Source organism: Lissotriton helveticus, chromosome 8 (assembly GCF_964261635.1).
Source record: "Lissotriton helveticus chromosome 8, aLisHel1.1, whole genome shotgun sequence".
NCBI lineage: Eukaryota > Metazoa > Chordata > Amphibia > Caudata > Salamandridae > Lissotriton > Lissotriton helveticus.
The window spans coordinates 1,481,804,223-1,481,818,373 of NC_136069.1; positions in this window are offsets into that span (position 1 = coordinate 1,481,804,223).

Here is a 14,151-nt window from a genome sequence, read left to right on the forward strand (position 1 = left end):
TCTAAATGTGCCTTTTCTCTTTGGGATAATTAGCTTGTGTTACCCCAGCAGCCTTATCGGGTCACACCCTCTATCTGTCCACAGCAGTTCACGTGTGCTAGTTTTGACAGGAAGTCTATTAGCAAGGACAGTTACCGGTGCAGTGCATTGGCTACAGTGAGTGGTTTGGGAATGCATTAGTTTATCTCTCAATTTCGTCAACTCCAGAATTCAGGTAGTGGATTGTTAGTACTGAACCAGCACATGCCCAGTCTCGTATATATGAACAAGCATCCACACACCTGGTTCAGTGCCCTTCACAGCTTCCAATGGAGCCATCACAAAAACATCTAACATCCAGACTTTTCTTTGCGCAGGCTGGCAGTGTGCGATATGTGTATGCTTGCCAAAACTCCAATGATGAGAGAAAAAATAAATAGCTCGCAACCCGTGCATTCCTACCACCTTTTATGCCACTACTGATCATGCTAAAACTCAATGGGGCAGATTTATGAAGGCCTTGCGCCGCCGGTGCGTCATTTTTAACATGGGAAAAAGTGACGCACCGGCGGCGCAAGACCTTCATAAATCTGCCCCAATGTGCTTTCTAAGAGATAAGTAGGCTTGAGCATGTTCCAGAAAACCCTGATGCTGGGAAGAATTCCCACTACTGTATTGTACTGATAGTGGTGTTGAACATGTTTGTGAATTTACATGTTTGTGCATCATGAACATGGTGCAGAATGTAGTTTTAGGGGGTTATTACAATGGAGCTCAGGCAAGCGTTTGACCACTATTGTAGCGAGATTGGGACTGATGGGGACTGGCCAGCAAGTAGTTGGCTGTCACACTCACCAGATTGGATGCACCTGTAGGCACATGTAGGCAGTTGGACACGTCTATTTTTCAATTGCAACTTGTGCCGTGGCTTGGAAAAGGGCTGCAGTGCAAGCCACAATTAAAAAAGGGAGTGTTCTAACCATCCATGCACCGTGTGCCAAGCACCATGTAGGGCCTAGCGAACAGTGCATTGATGTTTGTGGAGGCACAACATGTGCCCCACTGGCCACATTCCAATTGCCCACAAGTGACAGGGGCCCTGCTAGTGGCCCCTAGAGTCCCTTTCCAGCTGCCTGTTCATGGCGGTGGGACCGCCATTAACAGGTAGTCAGAAAGGGATATCCTAATCCTTATGGCAGTACCTGTGCAGGCACCGTCCCATTGTAGGGATTATGAATCCAACCGCCGTCCCGATGGCATCTTTCATCCTGTTGGGTGTGGCAGTCCTACCCCCCACCTCTGCAGTCTGAACTGCTGCATTGTAATGCAGCAGTTGGACCATTGCCCTAGATGGCGGGTGAAGCACCACTGCCAGGGCCGGACTGGCCATAGTGGGCATCGAGCATTTTCCCAGTGAGCCAGAAGGGTGGGGGGAGGTTTTGTACTGGTGGGGGCTGTTTTTTGTACAGGAGGCCAGTTTTACAGCAGTGCGACAATATCAGCCCCCTATACCAAAAGCAGCAGCAGTATATCCCACCAACCAATACCTCTCCCCCGCATGGCGGGTCAGAGTGAACTGCCAGGGCTGGTGTGCGTTCCCAGTCTGGCCCGGCTGCCTGCCATCATGACAACCTTACTCTTGATTACACATGCATAGATTCTTTATTGATTTTGCGGCCCATTTGGGACTTAATTTTTGATTTTGTCCTACTCTGTAATTTTCTATTTACTAAGCGCCTTTATTGCATGTATTTCACAGTGTACCTTTTAAATGTTGTAATAAACCCCTAAAATCCATTCCATTGAGTCAGTACTCAATTATTGAGTGGGCACTTTATTGAATGTTTTCTGATATTTTCATGTATTGGGAGGCGCTTTATCTTAGGGACATATTACCTTATGAAACTGAAGTTTAACATTGTTTTCAATTCATAAATCTGTGTGTCTTTTGTTGAAGTAACCTTTGGGGTGCATGAATCGCTGGGACCCTGCACCCACAGCTGCACCATGGGGATGGGAAGATAAGACAACAAGTGGCAACTAGGTATGCGGAAGATTAGGAGCCCACTCCAATAACTGTCAAAGAATTCTTGGCAGGCTTTTCATAGTTCGAGACGAATGCCCTGTGTTTTGGTAGTGCAAGCTCTTGATAGCTAAGCATAAGAAAAATCACTGATGTTCTGTCATAACCCCCAAACTTGTACCTGATCTGCAAAGGAAAGCTGGCCTCTCGGCATCCTTTGACTGTCTGCCTTTATGCAGATGAGCCGTCAAGGCTTATCTGAAAGTAGGCAGTGCAGTGTTTAGTCAAGGTACAGTAAAGGCGGTTTTCTCAGTTGCAGTATGTGAAGGACCTGCCAGTGTTGAGATTTAAACAATGTAAATCTTACTAAATATAATCTATGTACAAACAATAGTTTAATTGTAACAAAATTGCATACAAATCACAATGTGCACAGAAAAAGGTATACATTACAATACAGTGATGAAACCATGGACATTGATCTTTGATGTATCTTATATACATGAAAGCTCAATAGATGATCCCAAGTACCAGGATAATAATGAAAATGAGGATCACAATATAATAGAAAAGCAGTTACTACAACAATAAAATGCTTCAATTGAAATTCCCAAACATGTAAAGTTCACAATCTCTACCAAATCTTGAACAACACTCTGTAACAAGGAGCAACGAAATCCTTATGTCAAAACTTAGATAATTTGCTACAGGTTGGCAAGCAGACCTTAGACTTAGGAAAACATTGAAAACAGGCTCAAATAACTACAGTGTCAACTAAACTGCAATTTAAAAGTTACCTTTGAGAGAAACAGTAACTGGGAGTATGGGGAACGGATCTACTGGCCCAAGAATGATAAGAATATCTCATGGTTTACAGTTAAGTAGGCCTCTAAAGTAGGCATATCTTACCTCTTACATTGCCTTGCAGACTCAGCATCAAAGGCTTCTCACTCGGGAATGGACCCACAAGCACAGCAGTGTGCATTCCCATAGCACAAGAGACCATATTGCACCATGCACAATCTTCTCAATCTTGCTGGTATCCAGGTAAACTGAATGTTGTCCCTCAGCAGGGTCAGATGAAGAATATATCCAATGAGCATTGGTGTGCAGTCGGATATGCTCACTAAATGAAGTCATAACTCAGCTCACATACTCTTGTAGTAGTAATTTCTTGAGGCAGTACTCCTATACTCTCTGGCGGGGGTAGAGAGGTTTTCTAAGCATAAGAAAGAAAGAAAAAGAAAGAAAGAAGAATGAAAGAAAGAAAGAAAGAAAGAAAGAAAGAAAGAAAGAAAGAAAGAAAGAAAGAAAGAAAGAGGAAGACTTTAGCTAATAAAACAGTGTTGAGTATAAGACAAAAGGTAGGAAGAATAGAGAAAATGCACAGAGGCTTAAAGGTATGGCTTGCACTTGTTAAGTACTTTTATGTGTTCCTTTATTTTAAGTAAACTACACTTCAGCTCTACAAACATTTTAGGAGTGGATGTTAACGCTGCAATGCTCTCTGGTGCTCTGATTTTAGCAGAAAGCCCTAATCCTGCACTGTTCTGCTTTACAATGTAACTAGAGTCTATTAAGCTTTTATAGCATTACCTCGAGCAGTTGCAAATACTATATATTATATATTATATGCGAACCTCTGGCTAAATGCTAATTTCAGATCTACAGTACTAAGAGTAGCAAAGTTGCACGGATTTCATGTTTGTAGTTTGAAAATAAAGGCTGAATAATCCTTTCAGCTCTATGCTAGCACTGGGCACATTGCATTTGAGTTCGATTTTGTTAGATAGGGTTTAATTAAAATAAACATTGTACGTCGTTTTTTAATGAAAGGTGCATTCACTTTAAGGCTCTCAGGCTTCGACACTCATTGATACAGAAGTCGTCTGTGTGTTGATGCATAAATATTCAATTTACTCCTAAAACGATTCCTTTTCACGTTCGGGTTCAAGCTGATCAATTTGTTTGGGCTTTCCTCGCACAGATGACACTGCTGAATGAGCAATCTAAATGAACTATAGTAGGAAGTGATATTAAATTAAAACTAAACTATTTAAAATAGATCATATAGTATAAAGAAGGCTGAATTTACCATGTTTGGCAATCTGCTATATTAATACAACATTGCCATGCACGATGTTGGGTGACTATTTCAGGTTAATCCCTCATTGGCTGAAGAGCAATTTGTCTAGTCTGTAATGAAAGATGAAAGAAAACCCTACACGCCAATGGCTTGGAGAGTAGATTCTTTAATGGAGCTTATGAAATCTGAGTGCTTGCACACACTAGACTTCTCTTTTTATCTCTAGGTACAAAGTGTACAATCACACAAATAATGAAATCAGGTTCCAGATCACAAAGATGAATTTGACAAAATAGGAACAAATCCAAAAGCTGCGATGTTAAAATGTATCAAATATTCTTATTATAAAGGATGCATAAGGTACGAGCTATAACCATAACAATAAAATCAACCCACAGCAATTACAGCTCAGTAACACACAATCATGCCGCTGCGAATGAGTATCCAAACAACAGACCCATCCCATACAATGATTATTTAAAAGTAGCCAATCTGGCCACCGCTCTGCTCTTATGGCGGAAGCAGCACATCCGGCCTACCAGCAGTGGCCTGGTAATCTAATTTGCACATTTACACCTGCACTGAAGACACCTTTCCACAAACACGGCTCCATATTAGATGGCAAGAGCCAGTTTTGGGAAGAGTGATTCATTGTAGCATGGCCACAATACCTACACTGGGATAGTGGATTAATCATGGGTATTCTTAGAGCTAGGCCGACAAAATGGAAAGGGGGAATTTGCAGGAATAACATAAGTATTATCTCCAACCTACTTATAGATGTCTTTCATTTCACTGATGGAACAACTGTAGCTGTAAAACTACACAGGCCTGCAAATGCGCACATTAACAGCTCCAATTTCACACCCATCAATCTACAAACACAAAACTGCTATAGTATCACAACAAAATGGCAAAATTACTGAAAAACCACCATGACAAAGATAATATATTACTACTTTTTAAGCCTCTTTTGTGCAACAACAAAACTACATCATTACTAGACTAAACAATAAAAACTACAAAAGTAATTAATAACAGTAGACAACGACAGCAATTCAAACACCATCGTACTACTACAGTACAAGTAAAACTGTAACATTAAAATGTCATGGGTGCAGGTAGGGAACTGCAACATTACAGGTGAATGTACAAAACAACACTGTACGTCCAATCAGAATACTACAAACAAAAAACTTTAATTATGACACTACAACTAAACCAATATCATGTAGCAGTACATGAAATCTACACTACTGCACAAGTTCATCAACACTATAATACAAGTCAAGTTTCAATACTTTATTCAACAGCATTGTCATAAAAGCATTCTGTCCCTATTCTAAACAAAAATAAATACTATTCTAAATTTAAGATCAATTTAAGATACGTATTAAATACAAATTGCTGGCAAATTCTTTGCGCTAAAAAGGATTTGTACAATTTAAAAAACTGGATATCTATGCCTGATGCATAAGAATAAGTCTCGCTTAAAATGACATACTTTTCTTCATTCTTGATTAATTGCAGTTAAAGTGCGAGTGCGAATAATCCAGGCCCATCCCAGATATTTGGCTAAGGCAATTGCAAGATTGGGAGCACAATTTGATCTTATTATTCTTAGTGCTTCTAAATATATTCTTAAACCCAAATTCTTACAGACTGGTTTTAGCCATCTACTTCTTGGAGCAGCATACAAGGGGCATACAAACAAAAAGTGAGGAATATCTTCAACGTGAACCTTGCAGTAACAACATGTGTTTACATTACTTGGTGACCACTTTAGAGTAAAAGCATTTAGAGGTAGGCAGCCAACTCTGAACTGGAAATACAGCTTTCTGTCCAGGGGTTTTGTGATCAAATCCCAATACTGTTCATAATTTGGGGATAATTTGGACTCCAAATACTGGGCTGTCAATATGGAAGGTTGATTGGAAATTAAGACAGATTCATGCACCATGTCCCAATACAGTTTTTTCATTGTCGCCTTAGATGGAAAGGCGGAAGGGACGGTAGTAGTCCATAAATGGTCTAAATGCAGTTTTTGTAGCAGGTTCCTGATTTCTTTAAGCCAGGATATTTTATGGAACCGATCAGAGCTAATAATATCCATAAGAGCAGATGCATAATGGCCCAATTCAGGTGTAGTCTTTATGCGCCTCCAGAATAAAAGTGGGCGCAATCGAGCCATATCCACGACCTTTTTCCTCCCAAGATCATATAGGAGAGGGATCAATGGAGTGCTCTGCGGGACCCCAACCAACCGGCGAAGACATTTGTTCTCTGCAATAACCAAGCCACCCAGATTGGCGAAGCCCCATAGCTCTGATCCATAAAGGCAGGCGCCCAGCACTTTCATACTATAGATCTCCATAATAGGCTGGATGGGTTTTGTTAATGAAGATCTATGTTTTTGTGCTATGGCCCCAGCCAGCTGGTGGTACTTTAAAACCACAGTATCAATATGTGATTTCCAATTCATGCTGCCCTGCAGGGAAATTCCAAGGTAGGTAAAAGCGTTCACCTCTTCCAAAGCAGACCCATTAAAATGTATTTTTCCCTTCAATTGCTTAGCAGGGTTCAAATTCATAAACTTGGTCTTTGTGGTGTTTAATTCCAGGCCACGAATCCGACAGAAATCTCCAAATGCATCAATTGTCTTTTGTAATCCGCTAGGGGTCCGCGAGATCAGTAGAGTGTCATCAGCAAACATTAGTACTGGGACCCGCTCCCCATCTAGCGTAGGAGCATCAGTTGGTGATTTCTTTAGATAGTCTACAACGCCGTTGATATAAAGAGAGAATAAGGTGGGGGCCAGGATGCATCCCTGCCTCACCCCACGCTCCACAGGGAAGAAATCTGTGACGTCCCCCTGATCACCCCACCGAATCCTGGCGTAGTTGTTTTCGTGCATACGCACTATCAGTGTTAATAATTCGGGGCTAATTCCAAGCTCGCTCAGAACAATCCATAGTTTTTGTCGAGGTACTAAGTCAAATGCAGACTTTAGGTCAACAAAAACAGCGTATAATGGGCCATTTGTCAAGGTCACGTTTTTCCAGTAAAGGGTTAAAAAATGGAATACCTGGTCGACGGAGCTAGTTAGGGGGCGGAAGCCAGCTTGGTACGGGGAAAGGATATCCTTATCATCTATCCAGGCTTGTATTTTATTTTGTATCATTCTACCCATCAGTTTTTGCGCTGAATCGATAAGGCTGATGGGTCAGTAGTTACTTGGTAAAGCCTTTTCCCCTTTTTTAAAAACTGGAATGATCTCCGCACCCTTCCATGAGGCTGGTAACTCAGCTCCTTGAGCGATGGAATTTGCGAGCCAAGCAAAGTATTGGCACCAATTCGCCCGGTCAGATAAAAATACGTCAGCCGGTATTCCATCAATTCCTGGGGCCCTACCTCTTGTCACCCCGTCCAATGCTACATTTACATCCCCACATGTGAATACTTCATGGCTGTAAAATACCATTTTGGGGGGCGGGTGGAAGCCCGCAGGCGAATTTTCAGCATATTGCGGTTTAAAGAAATCCACCCAAGCTTCCTTGGCCACATGATTTTTTGGACGCTCTGCAATTCCCCCCCTGCCCCATTTTAAGATGGCCCAAAACTCTTTCTGCTGTTTGGCTGCACAAGCTTTTTTAAGATCTAACCATTGATTTTCATCCCACAGCCTTTTTGCCCTAGCTTGAACCTTTCTATAATCGTCCCTGGCCTTCAACACTCCATCTTTACTCCTCAGCGCCAGGCTGAGGTTCTGCCGTGCCTTTCTACATGAATGGTCATACCATCCTTTGTTTCTCTGTGGACAGGCACCCTTTCCCTGGTGAGCTTTTTTTTAAAAGAACCCCTGTATGTTAAGAAAGAATATGGAGTGTGACTCTTCAATTAGTTTATTAAAATTAGGATCATGACAATGATCCTGCAATCTGCTAACCTCTTTTACAACAACCTCCAATAGAGCCTGCATTTCCCCTGGCTTATCCAACAAAGTTGCCCATTTAACGTGGCGAAGGTTATTAGTTGAAGTAATATCTAGTGGCATGAGACCCCTCACAGGATTTGGTAATAATACTCCTTGGTCCAATTTGATGAGGAAGGACAACGGATTGTGGTCACTCTCCAATCTTGGTATCACTTTCATGTCTATCGTCTTATGCCAATCTCTGACATCTACAAGGAAGTAATCTATCCTACTGGTTGCCCTTGTGTTGTCAAAAGTATGAGCACCCTGGAGGTCTGAGGGGGTGCGGCCATTTGCTGCCCTCAACCCCCTAGCCAAACACAAACTCTTTATTTGTACTGCCACTTCGGACCATTTCTTTACCATAGGTAAATCCAGTTGGGGGATTCCCCATTTGGTGTCTTCCTCTGAAGATATTTCATTATCCTCCTGGCCTAGTGGTTCGAACGTTGTATTCATGTCACCCCCCCACTAGAATAGTGACATGCGTTGGAAGATTCTCTAAATCATTATCTAGTGCTACTACCACCTCTGAGACTTTGCCCCCTAATGTTCCCCTAGCATAAATGTTATAGAGGGCCATCTCGTGGCCATCAGCCCAGGTTATCACACTTGGGAGTAAGTCACAATTGTTAACGGGTCTTGCTCTAATAGTACATTGAAGTGATTGGCGTACCCAAGTAGTTAATCCCCCTGAAGGCCGCCCTTTTGGGTTCTTTTTCGCGGGAACAAAGAAGTTTAAAAAACCCTGATGATGAACAGGATTCACTGCCCAAGTTTCCTGGAACATAATTACATCGTGGTTGTCAACAAATTTGCCCCATTCTGGGGACTCTAGTTTATGGGAAATTCCCGCCAAATTCCAGGATAGGAATTTAAGACCTTCCTTCGGCAGACTGGCCCTCTCATTCAATGGTAATACATATTGGGCTTGCGGGAGTTGAGCCAGAATGGGTTGGGGGCTCGATACCCTACAGTTTCCATAGATGCGGGTAGTTGGAGTCAAATACCCCTTACTGTGAAAATAAGCCCCGTTGCAGCAGGGTATCCTCAAGTTACTAGAGTTAATGATAATAGGCTTCTTACCAGTTCCAGTACCCCTCTCTTGAATACCAGCTATGTTACCCTTAACTATGCTCATCCGCCCTTTCAGTCAATCACACTCATTGAGATCGGAAAGGACAGAGTATTTACCTTCTCTTACCACAGAATTCCATTTTGTTCTAAGTACTGTGGGATTTAAGATGTTTCCTTTCTTTGCATAGAAAAAGTCTAGCGTTAGAGGAACTATCTCTGTAGATCTACGCTGGGGAGGGTAAATGTTTGCTAGAATGTTTGGCAGCACTTCAGGATCAGAAAAGTGTAACACCACACAATCCCCTCTGAATTTTTTGCTCCTACCCCCGATCCATTCTACTCTTCTAGCCTTCACCACTTCTTGTGCCAACTGCTCCATCCCCCCCGGAGAGAAGGCCATGTTCCTTGATAGCCAGTGCAATGATTTATTTATTAGGGATGGTGGGTTCTCTACTTGCCCAGATTCTAAATGGGGAACATTCGCCAGGACCAATACCAGGGGGGATGCCTCTACGATTAGTTCTACTGGTCCCTTCTCCATATTGGAATCTACCAGACTGTACCCTTGTCTTGGCCTTTCAAAATCACCGTTATTATTATCCAGTCCCCTAGGCCCCCCCCCTATATCATTAAACAGCATAGGGATGAGGGGAGTATTTTCCAAGGGTTCTAGCCTGGGGGTTGTCTGTGTATTTTTTGACTCGACTCTAAGTGTCCCCTGTTTAGCAATTTTGCTGATTCCTCTAATGATTTTTGCAAAAGTCCCCCCAACCTGTTCACCTCATCAGTGAGGTGATCTATTTTGCATAGGAGAGGGTTGGTTATAGTCTTAATTTTACTATCTAGGGTGTTTAACAGTTTCTTAAATTGGTCTTCGTCCAAAAGTAGCTTCCCCCTAGAGATTCCCCTTGCATCTTCTCCAGTGCTTTTTGGTGGGGATATATCTAGGCGATTTTCACCTGAGCGAAGCCCGCCCCGTTTTGAATGACTCTTCCCCCCCCCCCCCCCCCTGGCTGCTCTTGGAGCTGGTACCGGTGCCGGGGGCTCCTCTTCTGGCAGTACAGTATCTTCGACAGGTATACTCTCAATGGCAGAGTCAGCTATGGCTACTAATAGCTGGGTTAAAGGGTTGTTCTCAGGTTGCAAAAAAACCTCTTTGCTAGTGTCCAGGGCAGGTGTGTCAAAGGACATATTATCTGATGCTGTCAGTACGGGGGAAAGGCTCAATCCCAGTGAAGATCTCCTATCACTGTTTATTTTCGCAACAACTTGAACCATATATTTGTCAATGGTATTAACAGCTTGAGTCGATTTTGACTTTGACATAATGGGGGGCTGTAACGCTAATTTCCCCCAAGTTATATCATACAGTGCTTTTGCACAGGATGACTTTCCTGTAGTTACAAAAATGGGTATGAAAACTGAAAACTCACAAGTGATTTTTTGGCCAGCGTTCCAGGCCCTGTCCCTGTCTCTTCCTGCCGATGAGGGCCGTAGAGGGCCCGCCCTTTGCCCGGGCTTAGCCCGGCGTCCCGCTCGCGTCCCGCGAGACGGTTCCCCTTCTGATTTTATTGGTGGGAGGGCGGCTGTGGGCGGGGCTCGCAGGGGCCGCTGACTGGATGTTGGTTGGTCACGCAGGGACTCCTGGGAGAGTGACTCCCTGCCGCGCGGCTCCCCTGCAGCCTCTCATCACCTCAGCAAGCACAGGGCAAACAGGCAGCGTTGGTGGGCAAAGCTTCCACGTAGCGGCTCCCGCGAAGCGGGAGCGGCAAGAGGTAGCACTGATGCAGATTCAGGTAGGAGCAGGCAAGATGTCCTCACGACGTCTCGGAAAGATTTGAAGAGGTCACACTGGTGGGCTGGTCCGGGGTCCTTTACACCTGTTTGCCGGCTGGGGCGGGGCACGCATGGGCCGCTGACCGGATGTTGGTTGGTCACGCAGGGACTCCTGGGATAGTGAGTCCCTGCCGCGCGGCTCCCCTGCAGCCTCTCAGCACCTCAGCAAGCACAGGGCAAACAGGCAGCGTTGGTGGGCAAAGCTTCCACGTAGCGGCTCCCGCAAAGCGGGAGCGGCAAGAGGTAGCACTGATGCAGATTCAGGTAGGAGCAGGCAAGATGTCCTCACGGCGTCTCGGAAAGATTTGAAAAGGTCACTATAATACTGCAGTGGTACAACCACAGTAAGGCAGCAATTTACAACTGCAGAATTTCGAATGTAGCAACTTCAGAACAACAGTTATGAAAACTGCACACTTCTACTACTACCTGAAACCTCTACCCATAAACTACAACTCTAAGTGCATCTAATGATAGGGCACAAGGTTCACCTCCAAAAATGAGGCCCAGCAAGGGTGAAACCGGTTGCTTGCGTTCCCATTCAGGGCCATGGCCTAAACGTTTGGATGAAACCATCCTTATGAGGAGAGGTGAAATAATATGTTGTATGTGATTGTCCCTTGTTTGTAATGGCACAACCGGCACGTATGATGACACACTGAAATGTGTCACAGAGTAATTATCCATACTTCAACCATAGGTACAAGGCTCAAGCTGCACCTCACTGATGATGACTAATACGACTGAAACTAGGGTTGCATATATTGCTGCTGTGAGGTGCTTGCTGGGCTTCTGAACCGAGTCTGGGGATGATTGTGATGCCATTTAGATGATACTTTACTTAGTAGTTCAATTTGGGCATTTGGTTTTTGACAGAGCATTAAATTAATTAGAAGCAGATGGTCCCTGCTAATAATGAAAAAGAGAAACTATGAAATGATGGCAAGAAATGGTCCACAGAATAAAATTATCCTTGGCTCAGATTAATTAAGGCATTCCTAAATTATATGTGTGTTCCCTTAATTATCATAGCAAGTGAATTTCTGGTGTTGACCTTAGTTCAACCAAGGCAAGCATATTGCAAAACATTGTTGCTAAGGGTATTCCAACAAAATATCGAACAAAAATATTGTCATACAATAATCTTGTATTAAAATTATTGTTAGTTTAAAAATACTGTGGACAAATTAAAAAAGATAAGAATATTATTTTTTATGTATGTGATATTTTTTAAATATAGTTGTACATATCGTTTTCTATACCACAGTTGTATTTAATATAATTATTTAATGAATTTTATATATTAGTTATTGTATCTTTTTAAGGTATTATAACCTGATTATGAGTTTGGCAGTAAGGGAACCGCTGTGAAAATGGCATAGGAAACCTCTCTGCCTAGATGGCGGTCTGCCCACTGTATTCAGATGCTGGCGGTTTGCAGAATGAAAGACCACCGGAGCAACACCACCAGCCTCCCACGACTGCCTCAATGGCAGTAGGGGTAATGTAGCTGTCAGAGGGTGGTACAGAAAAGTCCACAACCATCAGAATTACGAGTTTGCTTTCCGTCGAGCCGACCATGGCAGGAAGTCTGCCTAATTTCAAAGGATTTGGGGTGCATACTCATCCATTTTCTTCTCTTCCCTTTTCTTCTCTTCCCTTCAGTCTCCCACGTGGATCTTCTCCCTCTAGGGGCCTCCAGTGGCATAGCTAGGGGGAGGCAGGGGGGTGGTTTGCCCCGGGAGGCACAAGTTTTGGGGGGCGGCCGTCTTGGGGTGACAACAGCCCCCTCACCTCAATGTTTTTGCCGCGACGGGGCGGCAAACTGACAAAATACTCGCAAGCACACCCTCCGCTCTTCACTGCGGCCGCCACGGGGCGGAAAACGCAGAGACTGCCATAGGCACCCATAAGGCTAGCTATGCCACTGAGGGCGCCCTTCACAGAAGCATCTTGACCCTGAAGAAAATTACCCAGTTGGCGCAGAAATCCAGATAAGTCTGTTTTGCAGTATTTACTTGGCACATGTGGTCCAGATTCCTGCAATGGAAAAGTACTGATAGAAAGGTATTATTCATGTGTCATGCATATCTGCACATTTAACACTTGTACAGTCAAAATATACACATAAGAAAAAATATTAACCACCATAAGAACCACCGTCACTGGCCCAGTGGTGAAATCCTAATACTGCGGGCAGGAGATCCTTGCCATGACAATCTCTCGGGACCGCCACTGCGTGGGTATGGTAGTAAGACCACTGAACTCATAATCAGGCCCTTACTCTTGTGATAATATTTGTTTTTTATTTTTTAGTGTAGTGTATACTTTTAAACTTGAATTTAGAAAAAATAGTTAGCAATTTTGTTACAAAAAATGGTTGTTGTTTTTTGAGTAGTAGTGAGTGAAGTACATTTTCTTTTTGCATTTTTTTCATAATATGAAATTAGTCGTTTTTCATTTCAGTTTATTCTATTTTTCATGTTTCTTTTAAATATATGATTGTTAGTTTTGGATTATGATTTTCTTTTATTTTATGATATAAAGTTCAGGAATTGTAGTACATATTATCATAATTATATTAAATATTAACTGTCATGATTTTCTAAATATTTTTAGGTTAAAATATGTATGTGTATATTGGCTTGAAGTTTAGTGTGTTTTTAGATTAAATGTTATTTTCAGATTAAATGTTATTGTATTTTATAATTAAGAAATTATGTGTGAGTATGGAGTGAGTATGGAGTATTGATTTGGTATAGAACATGTTTAATTTGTTTTACCTTCTTTTGGATTGAAGTGTATATAGTAAATGTCACCTCTCTAGCATCTAACTTCTTCTTCAAATAGCCTTATATTTGAGTGAGAATAGTGAATGTAACACCTTTAGGATCCAACATCTTCTCCCAATATGATTAGATTGTAGTGGGAATAGCAAATCTCACCCCTTTAGTGTCCTACACATTCCCTCAATATGGTTAGATTGGAGTGGAAAGAGTAAATGTCACCCCTTTAGTGTCCAACATCTTCCCCCAATATGGTTAGAATGAAGTGGGAATAGAAAATGTCACCCCTTTAGTGTCCAACGCTTTCCCAAAATTGGTTTAGATTGGAGTATGGTAAGCTTGGCATGTGAATTTCATATGTCATCTCTTCAGTGTACAACACCTTCCCTCA